Source organism: Amblyomma mixtum, chromosome 5 (genome assembly GCF_055824585.1).
Source record: "Amblyomma mixtum isolate Tamu chromosome 5, ASM5582458v1, whole genome shotgun sequence".
In the NCBI taxonomy this organism is placed as follows: domain Eukaryota; kingdom Metazoa; phylum Arthropoda; class Arachnida; order Ixodida; family Ixodidae; genus Amblyomma; species Amblyomma mixtum.
This window is the reverse complement of record NC_143016.1, coordinates 57,118,853-57,145,456: the sequence shown is the minus strand read 5'-3', so window position 1 is coordinate 57,145,456 and position 26,604 is coordinate 57,118,853. Positions and strand designations below refer to the sequence as shown.

At 50.2% G+C, this 26,604-nt stretch overlaps 1 pseudogene across 1 annotated transcript; it reads left to right on the top strand.

The window, feature by feature from the left end:
• Window positions 1-213: 213 nt before the first annotated feature.
• On the top strand, window positions 214-26,512 carry LOC149342260 (uncharacterized; annotated as a pseudogene). The gene is made up of 7 exons (XR_016283313.1): window positions 214-239; window positions 11,013-11,045; window positions 14,869-15,149; window positions 16,665-16,912; window positions 23,979-24,215; window positions 24,712-25,259; window positions 26,371-26,512. The product of XR_016283313.1 is annotated as an uncharacterized LOC149342260 (transcript).
• Window positions 26,513-26,604: the final 92 nt, after the last annotated feature.

Sequence of the window (26,604 nt, the reverse complement as noted above, 5' to 3'; positions counted from 1 at the left end):
CGACCACGGTAATGAAGAGCTCGCGCTGACCTTGTGAACACATAAATTTCTGCGGGGAAACGTTTAGCCACTTTTATTTTATGTGCGAGTTGGCTTTGCAAAGCAGTGGAAGAGACCAAGTAAAAAATGAAATCTTTATTCCAGATTAAGCATCAGTAAGAGTCAATTGTTTTAACACGAAAGCGTCAAATGCCTCGTTGTCCTGAAAATCCGATGTCCGCACTGTCGGCGTCGCCACGGTGAGCGAAAAATCATGAGCGTCGTTCTGGCAGCTGGTCCCCAGAGAGGAACCTAGGAGGCCGGCGGTCCAACTAGGTCACGTGACGTTGCGGCGTCATCACAACCTGCCCTCCCACCGGGTAGTGAGAAAACTGCCCATCGTGAGCAGGTGGCAGTCAGATTAATGACTGGCACTCGCAATGAGGTAACAAGCCCCACCGGTGGGAGCACCTGCCACCGCAGGGCAGTGGTGAATGATTTAAACGGCGCACCACTGAGCCAGAGGTGGTATGAGGTCTCACACGGATCCATGAATGCGAAGTACAAAATGACCTTCGGCATATATGGCAATTAACCAATTACGCTATTGCGTCATACCCTTAAAGCGGGGATAAAGGGGTCATGACACGGTCTACCACCAACACGTGATCTTGCGTTGCATCTTGGGACGGTATTATGGTAATGATCTTATGACGGTATATATGCGTACTTAAAAAATAAGTACGCAAAATAAAAAGAAGCAAGGCTCTACACGCGCATTTGAGACAGAATCTGTAATTTGAAGTTATCGGCTCTAAGCCCTTCCCCTTGGCTGCAACGGCCATATTGAAGCAGCCTGAGTGACATCATGAACTGACAGAGCTGTCGTCTGCTGCAAAACTGCCGCGCGCACGATCGGTGCGGAGCAGAACGCGGCCGTGGCACATTGCGATGAAGTCGCCGAGACCGGGAAGAAGCTAGATAGAACAGGGAAGGGCACAGACCTGTGTTGCCTTCATCTGCCTCCAACTTCCCCCTTCCTCCCACTACAGCCCAAGCCTGAACAACGAACAACTCACTCCCCTATGCTCACTACGCGCTGTTCAGACGCGAGCAAGCACGTGGCTCTCAGTCTGTGTCGTCACGAACCGTAAGCACGCCAGTGTTGCTTGACCGCCACACGATTCAGGAGAACCTTTAAGAATTCAATTCCAAATTACTCGCTGTACCAAATGAGCTTTCATTTTGCACAGTTATTCCGAGATGTATAGCGAACAACATGCAATGAACAACTTGGAGTCTGAAAAATGGTGTCTTGACCCCGTAAAGCGTCCCGGCGAACTGTTTTTTCTATGAATGCCACATTTACGGGAATTTATTGAATTCTTCGGGTATTCGTGCTCATACTGGAAACGCCCCATCACTACAGCATCCGCATCAACCACTCTTGAAAGCCACGCACCGAGGCCTGATGCAAAATTAATGTTTTCGGGGTTTTTGCTTATACTCTCCTCAGCAGCGTTGCATGTCCCACTACGTGCTTGAGTGATAATTGAAGTAATCTGACATTATGTCGAAAGCTGGCAGCTAACAGACTCTCGGTTGCGGGTGCGCCACGAGACCACCTGGTCTTGGAAAGAGAGAAACGACCTTAGATCTAATCATTCTCAGCAACTGGCTTTCAGTGTTTGTGGACCACCGTAGGATAAGCAACACCTTTTTGTTCAGTTTACTAACTGCCAAATGCTAACCGGCAGTGCACTAAATGAGGGCGACTCGCCTAGCATTTTGCATTTCGCACCGCTGGAAAACTGGGCTACCGAACACCCACTAGCGCAGCTCGTGGTTGCGCACTCAACACATGGCGACTCCGCTATTGAGTCACGGTAACAGGTGTAGGCAAGACGCGTTACATCAGTGCAAGCAGAGCGCGAAGACTGAATATGTATTGCGAATGATTCATCTTCATTTCAAAACATCGCTGCTGTTAGGTTATAATACAGTGCCTTTTGATATCACAAATCTCTAATTCCCGCAGCGGCGCAAATTATTTGGCCACGTAAAAAATGACACTATTTATATGTGTTTTTAGGCAGTGCGGCTTTAGATGGCTATCAGTTCGCAGAAGAGGAATTTCCTTCAAAAAGTATTTCATTGCATCAAGAAAAAATAAAACCTACGAGAATGTATACTTTGCAAGACCAGAAAAATTCCTTCTGCTATATTAAGGCGAAAGCCTTTAATGTGTCATCGTTGTAAGCAGCAGTTGTCGACAGAAATGTCACGCTTTTCAATTGGTCGAAACGGCCGTGACGTCACAGTGCGCGAATTTCAAACGGGGCCAATTGTACTTAAGGCTAGTAACCATGCAACCAATTGAAGGGATCGTATAGTGATGCTCCAAGTAAGCGGAAATGAGCTTAGTTAATTGCTTAATTACCCAATCAGCCTAATTAACATTTCTAGTCAGGCCATATAAATAAATAAAAACTAGTAGCAAATTCGTCGACCTCGGGAATCGAACCCCGGTCTTCGGCGTGCGAGACGAGAATGCTATCCACTACGCCATGCCAGGCTTTGTTTTTTTTTCTTTATTGCCTGTCTTTGGCTCATGACATTGCACAACAAAAATACACATAACGCTATATACATACAACACTGTCGTGGTCAGCCAGCACGAGACTGACTTCGTCAGCTTAAAATTCCCGCAACATACACAACGGCTCTAGTCTTGAGAGCCACTCGGGAGGCTCTGCAGCTGCTTTTTGGATTGCAAGAAACCAGTCCATACTTTCCCAAAAATAAATTCGGGCCGGTCGTGCGTCTTTGTCACAATGGTAGCCTGCCATTCTGGAGCGCCATATACAGTGGAGGCCCAAGAGCATTATGAGATCAAAAGGTACCCCATCCTCATTACCAGTGCTTAAATAGCGAATTCCGTGCGCGTCAAGTGGTAGCTCTTTCTTTATGGTCCTTTGTAACACGTCCCAAAAATAAACCCCTTCCCAGCAGTGCAAAAAAAACATGGTCTATTGTTTCAGGCTGTTTACAAATTAAGCAGTTCGATCCCCACGGTAAAAAGAAATCCTTTCCCTCTAGAAACTTTTTTAACTGGTAACGTCCCGGTATGTAACTTAAAAAAGAAAGTCTTTACTCCTGGTGGCACCTGCATTTTCTTCACAATTTTTAAAACATCCCCTCCCGGGCCTCCACTGTACAAGGCCCTGTACATGGGCTCTGGGAAAACAATATCACAAAGATCATTGTACAACTTTTTCCTTTTGCTTTTCCACAAATAATCGGTGGAAAAACGTGCCGAAAGAAACCGAACGCTTGCTACAATCTCTTTGTAGTAACCAAAAGTTCCACCAGAGAGCTCTTCTGTGGATACCACAAACTCCGGCAGCAATCGCCGCAGCTTCACTTGGCACACGGTGCGCAATCACAGGTAGCGGGGTTAACTGGTCCAAGTGCCTTGGCCTCTGGCATGGATGGTGGCCATCCCAGCCGGCCATTTCGCCAACGTACCGTGGGCGACGACCCCGGGCAAGTATTTGGGCGTTCCGCTCGATGCTTATCGCGATAGCGAGGACTATTGGAAAGAGCAAATTAAAGACGCACGTGACCGAGCTGGGAAATGGAAAGGCACCAGCCTTTCAATTTTCGCCAGAGCTACAGTCTGCAATCTTTTTTTTATTAGCAAACTCTGGTATGTGATGCAGGTTTTGCATTGCTCGCGTGTGAACGTTCAGAAGCTACACAGGATTTTTGCAGTTTTCATATGGGCGTCCGAATGGGAACGTTGTAGCAGAACGAACCTGTTCCGGAGGGTAAAAGATGGGGGGCTAGGGCTAGGGCACCTCTTTTTAAGGCAGCTGGTGAACCGTTTTTTGTTTTTTCGCGACGTCACAGACCCTACGCCATGCCAGGCCGATGGTTTGGAATGAACAAAGGCGCGTCAAGTGAATACGGTGTCTTCGCTCACTCCCATCCTCCTCCCTTCCCTTCCGGCGAGGTTTAGGTGTCCACCGAGATATGAGAGACAGATACATTTCCTTTCCTCAAAAACCAATTTACCGACGAGCGAGGCGTAGAACCGAATGGGCAATGGCGTTCTATGGACTCCCTGGTAGCGTTGCAAGACGCTGTCCCGTTCCATTCTTAGAGGCGAAGCTTAACATCGTAACCGCACATCAGTGACCATACTTTAGGTCAAAAAAGTGCCCCCATTTCGACTGGTGTTCACCGAGATATGTGAGAAAGTTACTGCGTAATTTCCTTTCCTCAAATACAATTTTCATTACGGGCCCTCTTTGTCTTCTTTCACTCCCACTTCCTTCCTTCCTCTGCGGTGCGGTTCAGGTGTACACCGAGATGACAGAGAATTACTGCGCCATTTCCTTTCCTCAAAAAGCGTTGCGTTCAAAGGGCAAGGCATCGCGCCGAACGGGTGGTGGCGTTCCGTGGACTCCCTGGCAGCGCTACAACTCGCTGTCGCGTTCCACTCCTAAAGGCGAAGCTTAAGCGTCATTGATTAGCAGTTAATTAGTATTCAGGCATTAATCAGTAATTAACCATTAATTAGTGATTTGTCATCACTTAGTAATTAGTACTCAATTATATGTGACGCCACCAGTGCCACACAAGCAGCGAAAATGGTTCGGAAAACGCTTTCGCCTCTACGCACTTTAGACAGTCAAAGTGCCCCCTGAATTTTTTTGGAACAGTTTGCTGGAGGTGATAAACTTTGGATACAACTTAAGATGACCCCTTATAAAACTCAGCTTAGGATAAGCTCCGCCTTCCACTACACTCCTTCTCGGCCAAACTATGCAAAACGCGGAACCTTAATCAGGTTGAGCTACTTAATTGTTCGACCATTCTCGTCTCGTCCCATCTAAACTATTCCATTTTTATGATCTGAAGAAAAACCGACCTAAAGAGAAAAAGCGTGTAAACATTTCTGACCTAGCATTGCTTCATTGCAGCTATTTTTGACATACAGATGCATTTATCCTAGCAGACACTGCATAGCAGAACGGCTGCGTTGGGGAGAATTCAAGCCGCGCGCTTTGAAATGTCGGCATAAATGATGAAACTGGTGACAGATGGCGCCAGGGGAAATCTCGGTATAACCAGCAGGAAGCCGAAACACGGGAACTTTCCATAGTGAAATCGGGAAACCATGATAATTTCATGAAATCCGTAACTTGTGGGGATACACATGAATCCCCTGCCCCATTGTAACGGCCGCGCGTAATTATCACGCGATGCTATGCGCGCGCCGTTCGGGAGGTTTTGCGAGGGAGGGCACTCTCGCCACCCCCGCTTCCTTTCGCTCCCCGCCGCGGAGACTTTCCCTCTTTCCCCTCTTACAACGGAGAGACCTCCTCTCCACAGCCCGGGAGGAGACGCGATTCTCCCGAGGCTCGCTCGTCTTCTGGCGGGAGCCGTGCACACGCACGGATCAGAGATCTGCCACGGAGACCGCTGCCCTTATCGCCCGGCCACCGTGTGTGACTTGACCGCCGCGGGCCGTGAGCGAGGAACCACGCGAGGTGAGCGGAACCTTCTTCCCCCACATTTTTGCGTGCGTTCTTTCCTTTGTGTTTTTCACCCCCGTACGCGAGCGGAACATCCTCGCTCGTTACGGCGGTTGTATTGTTGCTGCTGCATTGTATTGCTCGGGAGCAATAAACGCTCCTCCGAGTAGCATACTCGTGTTTGTCCCCTCTGGCCCGAACCCGCCGTGGTTGCGACTCACCGCACCGCGGGTTGGGGGTCACAGCTCTGACTGCTAGGGCTGGCACGCTGGTGCTAGAAAGCGACAACTGCTTCTAGCCCTTTGAGCGTTACTACAAGAATAGACCCCCATATTCTTGGCGCCCAACGTGGGGCCAGAGGTGTGACAAACCGAGTGTCTGTGTGAGCGACTGCCGACACACAGACTAGCCATGGCGGCGAGCGGGATTGACATCCAGTCCCTGCTGTGGTTGTCCAATACGGCTTCTCAGCAGCAACATCCTGGTCACGGCACTCATTTGGCTGAGACGCCTAGGCGAGCCGTCCGGACGCCTAGCGCGATGGGCGCTACTCCTGCAGCGTTACGACTTTACCGTGCGCTGCAGGACGGGCAAGAACAACGTGGTGGCGGACGCACTTTCGCGCGCGCCCGTTGACGGCTTGGGAAGTAACAACACTGCCCACTCCGCCGCGCCCGACAGCCAGAGCAGCGCGACTGCCGCGCAGCTCACACAACGCCCCGAGGGAAGGGACACCCCGCCTTCCCAGGGCGAAAGCGTGAACCACTTGGAAGGCGTCAGTTCCGTGGTGAGCGTTTTCAGCAGAAGGGAGCTATCGGAGGCACAGCGGGAGGATCCATTTTGTCGAAAAGTGTTCGACGGGCTCAGGGAGCCGGGCGGCGCGGCCGCGGCGCACATAGAGGCAACTGGTATTGTTGTCCGTGCGGGGCGCTCGAACACAGCTGGTAATGCTGTGAGCGCGATGGATTCCTATCTGCTCGACTCCGATGGCATCCTGCTGAGATATATCCCCTCCGAGAGGGATACACACGAGTCCTTCAAGGTGGTGATTGCACGCACGTTGAGAGGAGCACTTTTACGCTACTTTCACGACACGTGCATCGCTGGGCATGCGAGTGGCCCTAAGACTTACCTCAAGTTGTGCCGCCTCGCTACCTGGCCTGGCATGAAGCGGGATGCGATACGCTACGCCCGCTCGTGCGACGTGTGCCAAAGGGAATGAGTGGCCTGTGGAGAACACCCTCCCCCGCCAGCAGGCAGCCGCACCGAGACGCAAGGCTCGACAACAGAGCCCGGCGCCTCGTTACAACTTGCGCCCACGGCAGAAACAACTCTGACCAACGCGCAGGGAGTAATTTCTCCAGCTTAATATGGACGGAACACCCTTCCATATTTCGCACCACGGCTTCCGGAGCAAGCACACGCTTTCTCGTCGGAAAGGACCGAGAGGGGTTAGACTAGCTCAAACAAAAAAAAAAAAAAGAAAGTGTAAATCTGGAAAGTAACTAGAAAGAAAAGACAGCCTTGCAGCCGCAGGCCAGCCTTCACAGCATGCCCGGAGGAGAGCCAGCGGACGCCGCAACGACCGTTGCTTCTTCGAACACCGAGAGCCAGGCCGTTTGGAAGGCGGCCGCATTCCGGAGTTAAGAGCCCGCTGTCGCCACCAAGTTGCGCAGAAGAAGAACAGCTTCCGGTCGGCCGCGGGACGAGCGAACGAGAATTCGGAGAAACTGGGGCCTGTGTCTACCATGGCGAAAACTGCAGCAGAGAGGCCGCCTTGGAGTCCCCCTGTCCCCGCGGCAGCGGCTTCGCCCGCAAGAAAAGCTTGGTGCCCTGCTGGGCCCGCCTCGCAAGTCCTCTGCGGCAGAGGGAAAATGGGTCGGCGCGCCTTTGTCACCCCCCAACGAGAGGAAAAGAGGGCGAGCCAAGAGCAAGCGGTTCATCTAGCTGAGTGGGGGCCTGCTGTACGCTGTGCAACGGGACGACAAGGTGCGTAATTGCCCTGAGCCTGCCTGCCGCCCGCGCGTCCCGGCAAAGCTGCCCTGGCCGACTCACGGGACCTACGGTCATCGACCCCCTTCAACCCTGGGCTCCACGGTCGTCCATGGCGGTCGTCTACACTGCCTTCCTGCCCTGGCGTCCACGGCCTTCGACGACGGCACTGCTGGCTGTGAGCTGAATCTTTTCTTAATTGGTTTTAAAATTAAACGGCGTTCCGCCGGCCCCACTCGGTACACCCTTTGTGTGAACGCGGTCACTTCTCGGCCGTAGGGCAGTTTTAAGGAGGGGGGGATGTGGGGATACACATGAATCCCCTGCCCCATTGTAACGGCCGCGCGTAATTATCACGCGATGCTATGCGCGCGCCGTTCGGGAGGTTTTGCGAGGGAGGGCACTCTCGCCACCCCCGCTTCCTTTCGCTCCCCGCCGCGGAGACTTTCCCTCTTTCCCCTCTTACAACGGAGAGACCTCCTCTCCACAGCCCGGGAGGAGACGCGATTCTCCCGAGGCTCGCTCGTCTTCTGGCGGGAGCCGTGCACACGCACGGATCAGAGATCTGCCACGGAGACCGCTGCCCTTATCGCCCGGCCACCGTGTGTGACTTGACCGCCGCGGGCCGTGAGCGAGGAACCACGCGAGGTGAGCGGAACCTTCTTCCCCCACATTTTTGCGTGCGTTCTTTCCTTTGTGTTTTTCACCCCCGTACGCGAGCGGAACATCCTCGCTCGTTACGGCGGTTGTATTGTTGCTGCTGCATTGTATTGCTCGGGAGCAATAAACGCTCCTCCGAGTAGCATACTCGTGTTTGTCCCCTCTGGCCCGAACCCGCCGTGGTTGCGACTCACCGCACCGCGGGTTGGGGGTCACAGCTCTGACTGCTAGGGCTGGCACGCTGGTGCTAGAAAGCGACAACTGCTTCTAGCCCTTTGAGCGTTACTACAAGAATAGACCCCCATAAACTATGAAAGTGTTCTCTGTGGTAGAATGAATAAAATTTTACCAGTATTCAATATAAAGTGGCCACATTTCTTATATGTCTTCTGGATGTGTACATTGCTTACTTCAGCCAATTTATTACCATAGCGCAGTCACTTTTTGTAGCGAGATAAGGTCTCAGTGTGACTTGTGCTTATTTTTTTTGGGCTCCGCATGTTGCTAGTGAATACAGAACAGATTGTGAAGTTCGCAGATATTGCATCGCGCTTGCTTACGTTCTTTGCTTTGAAGAGAAAATTAGGAAGTGAACTCTCGACACCTTATCAGAAATTACAGCCATTCTGTAAGAGTGCTTCTTTACGGCTTTGTTTCAAACTGACATGGCTTGAGTAAGAAGGCATCGTACAGAGAACTGCTTCTGTAGTTGTAGTCCATGTAACTATATTTATTAAGCGACGGCTCATTTAAATTCCGCGTTGTAAGCTGCTCTTAAAGCTCATAAAGAGTTATGAAATTAAATGCGACAAATTTTCTTATTTTGATAAAAGCTCGCTGACGAATGATGTCCTCGTCACGTTTCGCTAGCGGTTTCCTTTTTGTGTTCGTGGACTACGCATTCCAGCTGCTATGTTGATTCACGGCGCCAACCGGCGCTCTTCACCCGTTTTCTAAATGTGTTATTCATCTTATTAAGCGCTCACACACTTGGCAACTTCGCCGGTGGCCTTTGCCGCTGGTCGCCAAATTTCGTTTCCTCACTGTTGAAGGCTAGACCATCTACAGAACGGATCCGCGAGCCATGGTTTCTCCCGATGAGTGGCGCACCCACAGGGAGTACTAAAGAAACCGGTTTATTCTGGATCACCAAAAGCTTCCAGACAGCGCAGCATGAAGCATAGCGGCGGGGCATAGCATGCGGTCTGCAGGGTCTAGAGGGCGCAATGCTGTGTTTATAGCGAAACGGGCGTTAGCATCTGAGAACGGCAAAATGAAAACGCACCGATATGGGAATGGGAGGATTTGACAGAAATAAGCTCTCAAAGCGGTACATGATATATGGCTGCCCACGTGGATTCACTCACACCAAACACCTATTTCATACCGCTTCCATCTTATGTTTTCAATCTTGTTAGGTGCTCCGCGTCGACCGTGCAGTACATCGCGAAGGCTGGCGCTCACCACTGATAGCGACACTACCCACCCTGCCCCCGAGTAATAGATAGATAGATACAGAGAGGGAGGGTATGCAGGAATGTTAACCAGAAAAGTTTCAGGTTTGCTACCCTGCACTGGGGAAGGGAATGAGGGGATTAAAGAGGGAAGAGAGTAGGAACGGGAAACAAAGTCACAATCTGTCAATCAAGGCAGTCTCTCGCAAAAAACAAAACAGTGCCTTGTAAGCCTTGACGGCAGTCGACTGTTGTGGCCACGGACCGAGGATCTTGGCCTCTGTGAAGGCCGAGGATCAAGGCTGTCCAGAGCACAACGCAGTTTGCATCTTTCGTTCACAAAGACAGGACACTCGCACAGGAGATGACTGATTGTCTCTTCGAAAACACAGTGTACACAAGAAGGGCTGTCGGCCATCGCAAATCCGGAAAGCATACTTATTTGTGAAGGCAACGCCGAGCCATAGACGGAACAGTAATGTTGCTTGACGACGCGCTATGTCACATGGAAGACGGAGTGGCAATCCAGGTTTCAATACCCTGAGGCAACGGTTGCACGGAATCCCTTTCAATATCCCTGTAACGAAATATGACGCAGCGTGTGGGCTTCGTTCTTTGAGGCTAGAGCTCACACCTTCAGCGTGGAACAGGAGGGAGTTCTGCAACCCCCAGTAATAAATAATTCAGCAAAGCAAAGGCGTGCCTACTCGCGCTTCCTAAAACACAAAAGACCCCAGCACAGAACATTTTTACCAGCTCACTAATTCCTATTCAGAACGGAGACAACTTCGTGGCGCCACTGCCGACGAACACCTTCCCGTCCACCACGAGTATCCCTTCTTTCGTGCACAATATCCCTCACACTTCACGTCATGCAGCAGCGCCCAACCGACTCTGTACCAGTCCAATTGGTATTCTTCAAACCCCCTCCCGGCAACCACCCATGCCACCCACCACCTCTTCATGAAAACTTGCTCTGTCACACTCTAGCCTGAGGGATCAGAAACGCCTAATCGCACGCTCTCGCAAGAAAGCAGCAGCTATTGTAAAATGTTTCAGACATTCGAACATGAGCTCTTGCAGCCCTGAACTAAGGCAACCATCCAAAAGCACAGGTCTCCCAGTCATCTTCCTAAATATAAGTTTTTCGCCACCACCACCACCCAAGATGCCTCTCGGCCACGCATCGATTATGGGAATATTTCGGTTTTGAGGAAGTCATAGCTGATCTGAAAAGTTGCTTAATATGAAGAGTTTATTGCAGCTAACAGTCGTTTTAAGTTCTCTGTAATAATAAATTCATTTCTGCGCTTTGAAGCATCGCATGTTGTTCGGTGAGCAGTCTGTTCTAAATGTAACATTCAGGAACACGTTCTCTGTCAAGAACATTCTCGAGAACAACATCTCGAGTATATTAGTCCCAAGTAAATTAAATGCTCATCATCCCACTGTTAACGGCCATGCGGTTGCATGGCAGAGATTTGGAGACCATTAATTCTTTCGAGCACCGATGGTCCGCGGCTTTTCTGCTCGCATTGCATCTAAAAATGTGCTATCATCTACTAGTTTCATTTGAGAGGAAGTCCTCTAGTAAAGCCAGCGAGGAATAATAAAATTCCCTGTCTTATGGCACTGGTGCAGCAAATAGCTGCGGTGAAAAACACTAATTCATCACTTTGCTTCGCCGATTATTATAAAATATGTGCAACTCCAGCTCTCGCTCGAAGTGAAGCAGAATTATGTGAATTGGTGGAATGAATTCAGGGAGGAAATGAGCGAATATATTCACGCATTCGGCTTCTCGACCAGAGGAAAAATCATCAATTCTTATAGATAACTTTCCTTTTGTGCTTCTGTCCTTTTGTGCCTTTGCTCTTACGCTTGTAAAAATATAAATACACCAACTCGTAATCTTTATCGCATCTCCCAACTCCTTCTCTCGACGGCACTCCTGTCCTGGCGGTGGGAACGGGCGTCGACTTGACCGCGGTTCCGTCAAGCAGCTAGCAGCAGCAGAAGTGACTCCGAATCCCCATCTCCAACAATTTCCTCACTTTAACCTCCAGAATGTGTTTCAGGTGTGGTGGGTGGGGAGTGCCCGCATAAGTGGCCGGTCGACCGATTTCACCATCATCAGCAGCCTGACTACGCCCACTGCAGGGCATAGGCCTCTCCCATGTCTCTCCAATTAACCCTGTCCTTTGCAACTTGCGGCCAATCAGCCCACCTAACTTTCTGGCGCTACCTGCTACGCTTGCCTTCTGCTGGAATCCACTCCGTTACCCTTAAAGACCAGCAGTTATCTTGCCTTCGCCTTGCATGCCCTGCCCAAGCCCATTTCTTTCTCTTGATTGCGACTGAGATGTCATCAATCAATACTTCTTGTCTCTTAACGTTACGTCTATCATTTTTTTTTCATAGCTTGCTGCGTTGTCTTTAACTTAAGCTGGACCCTCTTCGTTAGCCTCCACGTTTGTGCCCCATAGGTGAGTATCAGTAAGATACAGCTGTTGTATACTTTTCTCTCGAGAGATACTGCTAACTGCTGTTCATAATCTGAGAGAACCTGCCATATGCGCTCCACCTCATTCCTATTCTTATAGTTAATTTCCCTTCATGATCCGGATCAGTGGCCACTACCTTCCCTAAGCACACCTAATCCCTTGCCTCCAGCACCTCTCTACCAATTGTGAACTGCTGCTCCCTTGCGAGACTGCTGAACATTGCTTTGGTCTTCTGCATGTTAATTTTAAGACATACCATTGTGCTCTGAAGTCTAACTCATTGATCATTCTTTGCAGCTCATTTCCTGAGTGACTTAGCAAGGCAATGACATCAGCGAATCGCAAATTACTTATGTATTCTCCATTAACTATTTTCCTCAACTGTTCCCAATCCAGGCCTTGGAACATCTCCTGTAAACAGGCGGTGAATAGCATTGGCGAGATCGTGTCTCCCTGCCTGACACCCTTGCTTATTGTAATTTTAATTTTGACTTTATGAAGTACTATGGTAGCTCTGCAGCCGTTATAGATATAGTAAAGTCGCTAGTGGTGTTGGTCCGGTGGTTTCCATAAACTGGATGCACCGCTTGAAGGGCTTCTCGGTGAAATGACTTGCAGGCAAAGCGATTTATGCAGAAACGAAGAACTTTTATGCCGGCTATTTATAGATGGATACAAGATTCAGTACGGTCACAACAATCCGCGGCTGGCCTAGCCGACCACCTGCTCAGAGGCTAGGGACACCGCGTCGCAACAGTCGAGCTGGCGCGCCTTGCACTAGCTCTCAACGGCCGCTGCCTCCGCGCTCGGCCAGACAGCTGAGGGTAGTTACAGACAAAAGCCCTCAGGCGCGGATCCCTCCGCGCGTGCACACCGATATGCCCGCGCCCCTTTCCACATGAAAAAATAAATTGTGATAACTGCAGCTTCCCGCCTGAAATCATTTTTAACGAATAGGAAAGCTGAGAACTGATGTCAGAGTTTTTCCCTCATCCCAAAATTCCTCCCTACGCGGTTGCGCAATCCACTGCTAAGTGGACTGGATGCACGCTAGACGTCGGGGGCTATCGGATACTTTCTAACGTGCTGGCCTAGCGCATAGCACTTCGCGTAACGCGACGAAACCCTGACCTCTCTCCCTTGTTTATAGCCGCTCCCCCCAGGAGATAGGATTCCGGGAAGCCGGAGGAGATGGGCCCAATGTCGATGCCGGCATGCAGAAAGCTCCACTGTCTGGAGTGGCAAGGGAAAACGCAAGAACTAACGGAGAGGCTCGAACTACTCCTCCCCTTCTAACAGCGCGCACTAAAAGAAAACAAAACGGGAAGCACAGCCTATGCCACTGCCTTCTCGCGGAATGTTCGCAACACGTGTACAAAAAGAGGCGGCAGCGCGTCGAATCCTACAGATATCTTTCAGTATTTTCACATAAGACTGAAAATACTACACCCTGATACGAGTTATACAGCCCAAATTCACAGCCATCTGGTGCGACATTTTTGAATGCGTGACCTGCGGCATACGGTGCGCCCTCTGCAAAGCAGCTGCTACAAGCTTTATTACAAGATTCGCGTCGCGCCCAGTGCACATTCTTCATTGACGAAATTTTAAATGAAAGTAGAGCGAACATGCAACATTGTTACATACACAATAAAGGCATCAACCCTGAAAGCTTCCACGGTCAGACGGCACCGTGAAACCCGAGCAGCAGTTCTGAGCGCCACCGATTTAGGTGTCTCCTAATCGGTTGCTGAGCGCGTGTCGGCCACGAAGGGGCAGAAGAAGACGAAGACACGCAGAAGAAGAAGAAGACGGCAGTCATGAGGACGCGTTCGGACTCTAGTCTGGCCAGCAGGCGACCACCTTCCGGCTCGTATGGCATGTACACCGTGCATGAGGAGTCTAGCCTAAGCGGCCAGCAAGAAACGACCGAGGTCTGTGACGAGGAGAAGAAGGACAAGGCGTGGACACAAATCCTCGAATACGGATGTAAGTGCACGCTGCCCAGGCTGCATTGGTTCTTCCTTGAGGATGTCGATGTTGGTGACCAGGTGTTCAGGGAAAACCTGTGTGATTGTCTAATCCATTTAATGTGACCTGTTCCGATGCTTATCGTGAAACCTAAAGGTGGTCAGCAACGCACCTACTGGCTCTCTTCCAATTTTTGTTCACATTTCGTTGCAGAAAAGGCAAAGAGCATACCGTCTGGTGGAACCTTCGGTGGAGTTTCCAGTTTTTTCGGCTCTCTTCCCACAGCTCCGCACACACGTTCATGCCATCTTCTAGACTGCTATCTGCTGTTGCAGAAACATTAACGCTCCTCTTTTACCCAGGAGAGCTTAGACCTGAAATGGTAGGCTCGCCCTGAAGCCTATGTATGGAAGCTCAGGCTGTATCGGGGGTGTTGGCCCGTTTCGCGATGTTCAGGTTGCACACAAGTACTCTTGTATAAAAGGCAAGCACAGCTAGACGAAGAGACATATCGTACTGGTGCACCTGTGCGTTTCTGCACAGACACCGGCATACGCGGGATAGCGTAGACGGTAGAGTTAGGATGTAATTTTAAGCTGAATGGGCACATTGGTCATCACCATTGGGCACTCGAGAAACATTGTCCTCAGCATTGTCAGTATTTACCGAGTGAACTCATTTTAATGATAAGGACTGCCGATGGCTTAGTAACGATGGCGCTCTGCCAAATCGGCGATGCAAGCGTTGGAAGTTTACACCCCGCAGGCATGGTGGTGTGCTGCACTACGGCCGCTGCCCTGGCTCTCTGGATCCTGTACCTGGGGCGGCGCGGAGGACAAGCGCGCGGGCAGCGTCGCTCAGCGGAACTGAGCCATTCGGTGGTGACGAGCAGCGGCAGCTTGCGCGGACTGTGGGTAGACGCGGGTAACAGCAGCGTCCTCGCCTTCTACGGAGTTCCATATGCCGAGCCGCCGCTAGGAGCCGCCCGCTTCCAGAGACCCACTCCCATACGCCCGTGGCAGGGGGAGCTCAGGGCCACCTTCAAGGTGAGCTTCGTTTTTCCACTTCTGAAAAGTGAATCGAGTACGAGAAATTGTCTGATTCCGTTTTACGTGGTAAAGCAAGACTGCGGGGTGTGAGGTGTACCGTAGTGGAGGGCTTCGGGCTGATTTCTAGCACTTAGGGCTTGAAATCCTGCAACGAAGCCTCAGCTTTTGTATTCCGCGGCAGCCGCAGCCAGTGCCAACCCGTCAAAAACGGGCTTGCTGAGCAGGCGATTGCGACAGCCACGTAGCCAACACGGTTGGTTGGTGCGACAGGGCAGCCGTTCTTGCATGCGGATTAGCGTGAGGGGTAACAACAGCCATCATTTGTCACTGAATTCGTGCAGATCTTTCACTGAATACTACAGCACTTGTTTTCGAGTGGTTCACAGTTTGGATACTTTATTGTACTTTGTATGAAAAACTTGTTTTTAGTGCGAGAGCATAAAATGCCTCATCGGGAGAAAAATGAGCTGTCGGTCATAAAATTTTCTCATTGGCTAGAGGGAAGTTACATCATTCCCGTTAAAGGCCTCAAAAGCTTCTAATGCTGTATTGCTGATGCTGTATTGCTGTATTGCCAACATAGAAAGCAATAAGATGTCCCTGTGAAATTTTTTATTGCGTCAAAATGCAGAAAGTTAGTTCTATGGCTCTAGTTCATATGTGCTCATTTCGCTGATCTGAGCCGACACTGGCTCTGAAAACTACACGTAGCTGAGATGACATCTATGAATTCAGTTGTATACCAGCATTAAGGAAAGCCCCAGACACATGTGCAGTTGACGCTTGCAACAAAGAGCCTTCTACTAAGTTTGGCTTCTCTTTTTTAAAAAACAATTGCAGTTTCCATCCTACATAACGCCTGCGTTTGATTTAGTATGAAATGTGAACCACCAGCTGTTTTTGGCAGCGCTGGTTTCGAGATATTTTTAAGCATTCCCTGCTAGATGGTGCCTTTTCTTTTTCGCAAAAATTTCATGTGCATCCCTGCGCCGTGTAAGAAAGTAACTGAGTAGGCCAAAGAAAATAAATAAAAATATATTGCGTACCGCCGCGGTTCAGTGCAGCGTTTCTGATGGAGTTCGCTATACCTAACTTCCAGGATCAAGGGTACGGTTATGTAAGACTCTTGGAGGTGGTGATTCAAAGGAACACTCTAATCTACGCATAAAGTTTATCAACCTTTAACAGCGAAAGAAAATGAGGACCACTGTGGTTTGCCCACGGAATATTTCCCGCTCGGGGAACAATGTTCGCACCCCCCCTTCCGAATTAAATGGGGACGAACCCAGGACCGCAGGGCTGTACACATGCCGCACCGGCCGCATTTCGGTGGCAGCAGCCTGCAAAATCGGCCTTGTGTTCTACGATTATGTCAGCTTATGCGTTAGAGTCCTAGAAACACTCCAGTGCAGCGTATTTCATAACCCATACATGTGCAGCTTCGGCACGTCAAACCTCACCTACCTTCCTAACATCGCATGTGTCGTCCTCAATGGCACTCTGTGAGCGCAGGCACCACCGTGCCCTCCTCAGTGGCTGCGCGCGCACGAGCGGCAGCGAGGCATAGCGAGCGCCGACTGGACTGAAGACTGCCTGCACGTAAACCTATGGACGCCCAGCCTAAGCCCGGCCAAGCTACGGCCCGTGGTGGTGCTCCTGCACGGAGGGCACTTCACGCACGGCTCCAACAGGCTGCGCCAGTACGATGGGGCTCTGATGGCTGTGCGCTGCGACTGCGTTGTCGCCGTGCCCAACTACAGGTGGGCTGCGCTCGCATTCGCTGTGGAGATGGCGGATGGTAGAGCAACACGGGACGAACAGTAGGACCAAGAAGCGAAACAAGCGCTTTGAAAGGCCTCGGGAAAAAGATCGTCGCTCTTATAGCCAAGCCCCGAACAGTGAATCGTTACAACTGAAAGCCACCACAGCGCCTACCACCAAGTTTCTGAATCACGCGATTGCAAACATGCATTGCAAACTCATTGTGAGCAGCTCAGTTGCCTGCCGCTGTGGAGAAAAAGAAGGGGTCCAGCTTCTGAATTCAGTTTCATTTTAAGAGCGTTAGCTCCTTAGAGGAAGGAAAAAACTCCATGGTTAGCTCCAACTCATCACGTTTCGAGATTTCGTGAGGTCTCCCACCACCCTTAAAGCCCCTCAACGAAACAAAAGTAGCGAAAAGCTTTGAACTTTCCGACACTCCTCCTCTCCTAGCGCGCCGCCGGATAATCGAACCTCTCATTGGCTGAGGCGCCGTGGTCACGTGTTAGCGCGCGCTTATTGGCTCCGCAGCAGACGCCGGCGCCATTGCCGGGGCTTCGTTTCCTTTTGCAACACAGTCTTGGCGGGAGCGTTTTGCCAGCTTTGATGGTGTCTACGCGCTTCGGCGACGCCGAGCTTTTTTTGCGCTTGCGGGTGTAACAGCCGAGGAGGCAGTGGGAAAGATTTTTCGTCATTCCGTCCACAAAAAGCAATGCGGCTCGCCGAAAGGTTTGGCTGCATTGGATCGGCCGGAAAAGCATTGATAATGAGCTGGATCCCCGTCTTTACGATGCGAGTGCCGCTCTTTAGCCGTCAGTCGCGTTTCTTTTTTTTTTTTTCTCGAAGGATTTGGTGTCAAGCGCGAGCGACTGCAGACTTTCTTCGCACTTAATGCCGTCTAGCATGATTGTAGATGGATTCGTTCATTTGCGGGCTACTAAAGCCTTGTTTTTCGTTGTCTTAGCCCCGCCGTTCACGCTGCTGGCTCTGCTAGGCTCTGCAGGCATAGCTTTGATGTAGCGCGCGTTACGTGGCGTATTCATGGTTGAAGTCGGACTCGTTCGCGGGCTCGACTCAGAACTTTAGCTTCATTTTGTTTTAACTCTGCTGTTTACGCTGCTCGCGGTGCAAGTCTAGCTTTCATGTTGCGCGCATCGCTGGATGTATTTGTTTTGCTGCAGTCGTACTCCTTCGCTCACGAACTCGATACCAAAGGAGCGGTACTTGCTGCTGAAGCCCCCGCTGTTCATGCTGCTCGCCGTGCAGGACTAGCATTCATGCTGCGCGCACTGCTGACCGTATTTGTTCTGGCAGAGTTCATATATACCAAAATCGGTCGCTACTGTGTCCAGGCATAGCAACCAGACTATCCCTTGAATACTCGATATCTGCTTGGATAATACTTGAGAATGCATGCAAGGACCTCCGTCAAACATAGTTGCATACATTTTTTTTTGTGTTTTCAATTTTCGCGTGAAGCAACTTTCTAAACGAACAATGTCTTCCTTCGAACTGGACTGAGTGAATTCGAGTTTTTGTTTTTCAGCTCGAACTTTTTTCGCGCTGCTTCGACCGAAAGCGATTAATGAACTGCGCCAGTCCAGACTGCTGCGCATTATGCATGGCAATTACACGATTAAAGACAGTGTCCTCTTATAAGGCATTATTGCGTCTGCTGACCAAAGATGACAATCACTTAAACAAACAGCATTCTAGTGGGTCGTGCAGCGCTGTAGTTGCGCGCGATGCAGCGGTTAAAAACTTCTTTTTATTGCTGTTACTCAACCCAAACAATTAACCTTACATCAGAATTCTTCTCGTCTCAATCGTGTTACAGTGCGCAACTACGGCATCGTATTCACCTAGGTATTTAGAAAACAAACAGTACGAGACTACCGTCAGTCGGTTCCTTTTAACGTTAGCCTGCCAAGTGTCCGAGATATATAGTAACTCCGAAATAACCGCTGAGGTTTCCTCCACTAAAAAAAATTTACAACTGAGGGTAGTAGGAACCTACGCAGAGCCGATTGCACGAGCAAACGCGCTTTTGAGAGAAGAATATATTATGGCAGCATTACACTGCCATCCATTCATATAAAACCTAGGCCGCACGTCTATTCGTACGTCGTACCACTTCCTATTGGTGGAGTTAATTTTTGATTAAGATTGGGCAAAAGACGCCGGTCGAAAAACAATATTCCGAGGGTGTTCACTGCTGAGCTGCGAGCTCGCTCGCGCATGCTATTTCCACCGTGTGCACCGCAATCAAAGCGATCGCAGTTAAAAGAGTGCCGATAAAGCTGTGCAGCATAGGTCGGGGCCGTTGTTTGAGTATACCTATAATTTTTTACAATGATTTCCATACTATGATTGCATTGCGGCTCAATAGAAGGCAGAAAATGCAAACAGTTGACTCGAGCGAGCGGTCCACTGCTCGCCAAAGCGCGAGCGTTGAGAAACAACACTCTGAGGATATTCTCGGCCGCGCACGCCACCTCCACCGCTTGCACCAAATCAAATCGATCGCAGTACATAACGTTTCGATAAATGTATCCAACGCTGCTGGGGGCAGTTACTTGAGTAACTAATTTTTTAATCTCCCATGCCATGATCTCATTTCGAGCGAACGCAAGGCAGAAAACCCACGCGCGGCAGAGGGCGCGCGTTGCGAGCGTCTGCTAGCTCACGGCCGGACTGCATGCATCGGCGCAGCCCGGCCGTGGCTAGCTTCACCCGGCCTAGGTGCCGCCACCGTCGGCGCCCCGGGAGGAGCCGAGAGAAGGAGCGCCGGCATAGGAGGAGGAGGGACGGGATGTCGTTACTTTTAGTTTATTGAAGGGTTTTAACCATCCTGAGATCACAGCGCCATCTGTGGCAGCAACTACAAAACAGCACATGCCGCATTGAGACTTGTAGCGCCATCTCCAATACCATTGTAAAAACAACCACATGCAGCGTGCCAATGATGACGTCGCGGTCCAATATGGTCTCATTCATATTAATTTTAGTAAACCAAGCAGCTAACGTTCGTTACTTCGTCTTCCAGATGGTGGCGGCCTTTTGTTCCAATTATCAGACTATTTTTTTACGCTCAGTTGTTTCCTCGACACGCTACAGGTCTACTCTCTTCTCAATTTCATTTTATCTATTTTTTTTCTTTAAGGGCCGAAAGACATTTCGTAAGGGGAGACAGGTTAGCATGCTTAGCTTTCCTTGGAAAATTCTGGAAAAAAGGGACGAGCAAAATGCAACGTCAAATAAAACAAGAAAAAAAAATTGGAGGGGTCATTTAAGCTCCGCTTTAATGGTATGACGCGGTGGCATTGGTGCAACGAGGTGCAGCGAGCAATGTGCTACTGCTCTGCGATGGCAGGTGCTGTCACCTGTGGCGCTTGTGCGAAACAGCTTGCTCTTCCCGAACAACTTCTCGCGACCAATTTTAATATAACTGCCACCTTCCTCGGTGATCGTTTTGCTCACAATGCGGTGGGCACGCTGTGATGCCGCCACAAGGTCACGTGACCTAGGTGGCCCCCCCCCCCTAGATTGCTTGTCCAGAGATTTTTCCCTCAAGACACCACCGACGACGCCGACGTCGCCAGGTTTTCTGCAGAACGGGAGCCTTAACGCTATCACGTTAAAATAAATATGATTACAGCAAAACATGGAAACAAAACAAGCAACAATGAGTGAAAATCATCATTATGCGTCGAGTGAGAAAATAAACAGCAAACAAAAATACAAAGCAGATAACAATGCTTTAACTGCAGTTTGTTCTGGGGACAACGTGTTACATAAAGCTTTATGGATGTAAAACTTTATTAAGCAAGCTAGTTTGGACCGTGCAAGGTCTCAGGGCCACCGCACAGCCCTCATATTACGCGCATGTGTCCAGGCCACGTAGGGCCATAGCACTGGCACCCCGGTTCACACAGCTAAGTTACGTGTCCGGGTCCTGCGAAGCAAGGAGGGCCTCCCGTTCCTCCCATGTTCCGAAGGCTTTAGTCTTTCTCTGAATGCCTTTCTACTTTCGGATGTGGCTACGTTTTCCGGTAGGGAATTCCATAAGACCATTGCGTGACAGAAGAATAAGTTGCGGGTAGGAATGCGAGTAAAATACTGGCTGGGACTTAAACGTGAAGACTTTCTTAGAGGCGTGTGTTCATGTCTAAACTATGGCTAGTAATAACAAAATATGTGACGAAGGTACAAACGAGATATCGCGCTAAGCGTTACTACAAACATTTGAACACAATTTTCATGGTGTGTGGTACCACTTCACTTACTTTCTGCTATGCCTCTAGCTCAGAGGTGCACAGAACTGCAGTTTTAAGCTCGCGGATTGTACTTGATATGACCGGGGCATACGCACCTGGATCTTAAACCACAGATGGCACATGACCCAGTATGATAATTATGACATCCACTGGTCTGAGTGTCAACGTTGGTGACCTTGGTTTCGACGTAGGATGGCAGTGCCAATGCTGCTTACCCCATAGTAAGTGTAATGTATACCTATCGCTGATGAAGGAGCACCTGTTCAGATACAAAAAAAAAACGGCCGCCTGGTTCGTGCCTCATGAGCCTTTTACGTGTTGCAGGCTTGGAGTGTTCGGCTTCCTGTACGCCAACGTCACCGGCTTCCCAGGCAACCAAGGCCTGTGGGACCAGCACCTCGCCCTGCAGTGGATCAAGGGGAACGCGGCCGCGTTCGGCGGAGACCCTCGCAGCCTGGTTCTTTGGGGAGTGGACGCCGGGGCCATCAGCGCTGGACTGCACATCCTGTCGCCGCTCGGGGGGAGCGCACTCTTCTCAAGAGCCGTGCTGCAGGTGCGTCGATGCTGCAGGCTTCTCTCACAACCGAGAATGCAAACGACTGCAGGCAGCATACCCAGCGCCTATCCCGCATTTAACCTCCTTTCAATTATGGTCACATCGAACTGCCCTCGTTTTGAGCGACAGCGCGGTTTCCTAATTGCTACTCTGTACCGCTTGGACTCGCGTCCTTTAACCGAGTCCAACGTTCTGGGGCCTTGGACACAACCTTCCTCACAAAGCAAAGCGGTGAAAGCGCTCCTGAGATTCTTAAGGGACTCGGGGTTGTATTCCCGTCTATAATCTTCAAGTTTTCAGTGCGCGCCCTCTATTCCCGTGACATAGTGGTCGCTGGACACTTAGACAACTCATTTCATTGCCGCTCTTTTTCCTTTTTTCCCCTTTGTTCCCCTCCCCAAGTGTAGGGTAGCCAACTGGGCATCGCCTGGTTAACCTCCCTGCCTTTCCGTCCTTTTCTCTGTCTTTGAACTAACGCGCAAATGACTGACCTCGGCAAATTTCTGCGAACTGGATTTTCAATTTATTATGAAGGATTTTTTGCTTACCATTGTCAGCAATACAGCACAGTTGTCGTCGAGAGCACATTCCGTCGAGATTCCCTTTCTATAACAACTCTTGTGCTGATGGCGCTATAGTGCGCATTGCATGCGTCTATCCTGTACTTATTCCGGTAGTGTCAAGCTTCTTTCCGCCCCTATACGCCCAGGCAACTACATTCACTTGCTAGAAGAAACAGATAGAAATCATGGTAGGGAGAAACCAACTACAAACTCAAAAATACGCTTGTAACACTTGCGGCCTCCAAGCTGATTTTATTTATTTATTTATTTATTTGAACATACTATCAGTCCAGCTGGACTAAGATAGGAGTGGGTACAACATCAAAATTTATAAAACGCCGGCCAGTACGATAAAACAGCCAGTACAGTCAAACACAGTTCACAAAATACAATCAATGTAATGTACAAATTATGTGCACTCCTGCGTTAAATATTTGCACATGAGGGTAGCAAATTGCTCTTTGCGATTTGCAGTGGCGTTGAAGGAAACTCGCTATTTTAACGCGATAGCGTTGAATGTCCCATTCACTAGAAAGTCCGGTTTCGGCGTAGTGAGCGAAAAATCACGGGCATGGGTATGCTAGGTGGTCCCCAGAGAGCAACCTAGGAGGCAAGTGGGCAACCTAGGTCACGTGACATTGCGGCGTCATCACAACCTGGCCACCGTGGCAGGTAGAACTTAAATGAATCATTGGTCACTCGTTAAGAGCAACCTGGACCGCACAAGGCCCGCCGCTGGGAGCGTCTGCCATCGGAGGGCTATGGCGCATCGCTTAATCGCTGTACGACTGCGAAAGGAAGGGTATGAGGACTCCCATGGATCTGAGAATGTAAAGTAGAGGATTGCCTTTCTACATATATGAAAAATAGCCCATTACGCTATCGCATCATACCCTTAAGGCGGAGCTTAGTTGTTCCCTACAATTTTTCCCCTCTTATGCCGTCTTAGCCAGCGACATCATGATTGCATTGGAAGCCAACGGCGTAAGTCTGATGCACAAAGTCAAATAGTTTTGACACTGCAAAAGCCATGCGGTACCAGTTTGCGTGTCCTTACCCTCCTTTCCTTTTCCTAATAACGTGCTTAGGCGTTCTGCACAACTGAAGAGAACTCCCAAGACTACGAGATTCTTCGCCGCGAAAGCACGTATGGTTCCTCAGGAGAGCACAAAGGCGATGATTATGTACGGTAATCCTGTGACTTGATCTTAGACAAAATAGGACAGTACCGCAATGCAACCAATATTTCAATGAGCGGCTCCATACCCACATTCGCCCTCTCCTACAGTGGAACAATTCTAGGGCCGAAACGCCGCCGCGTCAGTCATTTCGTCGCAACATCTCCTAATGGGCGGCAACATTTGCTCATGGCTAATCGACCGCTCTTTGGCAAACCCTTTTGCAGCAGCTGCGCAGCGCCAAGCAGGGGGTTACTGAAAACTCACGGTGATGAACGAGCCATGGCTCATTTTATTAAGTGGTTATTCTTTCTTCTCGAACAAGGAACGCGGCCATTACTGCCATTACAAGCACAGAGTAATACCACTATAGCTACTACAAGGGCTAAAGCACCCAAAACATCTATGAGGAGTCGCCTTCAGCAGCTGCTGAACAGTGCCTCGTAAGTTGTGATCCCAGCAAAGCGCTAAGAGGGATTCGCACCCGTGGTCAGGGAGGGTCACCGCTCTCGTGCCTGGGCGAGTGTGCTGACGCGGAGAACGTGCGGCTGGTCGTGGCCAAGCTGTGCACCTCGCCTGACGAGGCGGAGGATGAGCGCCGCGCCCTCGCCTGCCTCCAGGCGGCGTACACGGCGGCACTGGTGGCCCTCCCCGTCGAAGACTACTTCGCGCAGACCCTGAGCCCCTTCCTGCCCACATATGGCGACCCGTTGGTGCCCGTCGACCCCAAGGTTGGTTGGCTATAGTTATCATTGCGTTTACTTGCCTCGCAATGTAACCCCACCTCAGCGCAACGCGTATTGGTTACCACTATGGTATATGTTTCACTCTTTGCCTCTTCTTGCATATTCGTAGGCGCACGGCGGAAACGGCACGCGCAGGGGCGGAGGGGGGTGGAAGGCGGGGGAAGGGTTTATTAAGAGAGAGAGAGTTAGTCGATCTTTCCTGGGCTTACAATGTCCCTCAGTGGAGCGTAAATGTGAGATGAGGAAGCTTGATTCATGTGGTCCGAACATGTGAGAAGGGGCAGGGTCTTTTAATGTTCGTAAGTGTATAAAAGATGAAGCAGGCACATCTGTAGCAAGCCATCATCAGCAGCAGAGAGAATTGTGTTAATAAATTGAAGCCACAGTGACGGAGTCTACAGCGAATTCGGCACTTGGCTGCATTTCATCGTGTGGGCTCTGCCAGGGGATCTGCCCTCCCCATTGATACCTTTCCTTCCAGCTGCTGGCATCCGAGAGGCGGCCGGTGCTCACCCCCAGAGGCCCCGCGGCAGCTGCGGCCCCTCGACTTCCTACTCCGTTGTCAGTGTTGGTGGGCTTCGGCCGGGGCGAAGGGACGCACTTTTTCGCACGCTTCCTTGACGCCTCGACGAACGGCTCGTGGGCGCACTTCACGCCGGACCAGCACCGCACCACCGCCTCAGCACTCTTCACGTTCACCCTCGGCGAGGAGATCCTGGAGGCCGAAAACCTGCACACGGACCTCGAGTCGCTGAACGACGCCGGCCGTGTGTTTCGACACTATGGGGCGCTGCTAGACGAGGCGCTCTATGTCTGCCCCGCACTGGCCTTCGCCGAGTATTTGTCGGACACGGCGCTCGTGCACGTCTACGAGTTCGGCCTGGTCGACCACGAGGCCGTTACGCCCGCAGGGGCGCCACAGCACAACGACGACTTCGACGCTGCCTTTCATTTTGGCGCCGCGGACTACCTCGAGCCACCTGGAGCGAAAGGCTTCGCCGGTGCCGTACTCGACTTCATCGACAACGGGTGAGGACCGGTACACTTGTTCGCGTGGTCAATTCAACAAATTGGTTGGAAGTGATCGACATCTTTAAAATAAAAAAATAATCAATTTTCATGTTTCAAACAGCATCTTCCTCAGTGTGTTGTCACACCTGTAAGCGGTAGACTGTTTTATGATTGATTGATTGATTGATTGATTGATTGATTGATTGATTGATTGATTGATTGATTGATTGATTGATTGATTGATTGATTGATTGAGAAACTGCATTGACTGAAATGGGATTTAGGGGTAGTGGGTTAGGCAGAGGTTGGGGAGGGAGTAGTCGTCGGAATTCTCTGGTTCGGTGTACCAGCGTGAACTGATGCTGCGGGTCCGAGTCGGCTAGAAGGTTCTGCCACCGCTCAAGACTAGGGCTGTGTATTTTTGCTGAAAACCATTTGGCAACACCGCTTTGGTAGTAGCTCCGCTGCTCAGTAGCCTAGGCGAAAGCACTGAAGTGTGTTGTATTGCCTAGTACATTGTGCGCCGACGATTACTTTTCAGCGTGATACTTTCGGTTTGGAAAATGTCAGGATGGCATCTCGGCTGAACATTATTGCTTCAGTGTTTCGGCAAGGAGTGTATGGAAAAGTACCTCTTTCAGCGTGTTCTTCGGGAGCAAAAAAAAAAAAAAAAATTTAGCGGGCAGTATTTACGACCTGAGACAATCATAATGAATGTAGACATAAGAGAAATTAAAAATAATGCAAAACACGCGTTCTATGGTATATTGAACCTACCTGATATTTTAAAATATACCTGTAAAAGACTAACGTCAGGTATACCACGAAATTTAACACAGTGCTACTTTGCTACTTAGAAGTCCACCAAGGCTTGTCAGCAAAGCGGACGCAAGGAATTAAAATCCAGAAGATGATGCAATGACACACGTCAAATCTCAATTTGTGCAGAAAGTTTGGCGTGTTACGGCTAAAAAATTTCCCTGCGATAAGCTAGACGTTAAATTATTGCTATAAGAGAAATTTGTGCTTTACTCGAGGGCAAAAACACCTTTCTTACCTTGTTTTACCTTGTTACGTTAAAGAAATTTTGTAGCAGGCATTGTATTTTGTTTTAACTGTACAAATGCAGGTCGGCGGACTGGCCAGCGTTCACCAGGACTGAGCCTATGGTGCGCTACTTCTCGCCTAACCAGACGGTCACCGCGAGGTCGCCCGCGGCCGGCAAATGCAAGCCGCGTTTCAAGTGCTACCCCGGAAAGACTCATCTCTAGAAGCTGGCGTACGCACTCAGTTGCACCGTGCTATCGGAGACACCATTTCACCGTTACCACACTTTGCCACTGAACTACCGATGTCATACTAC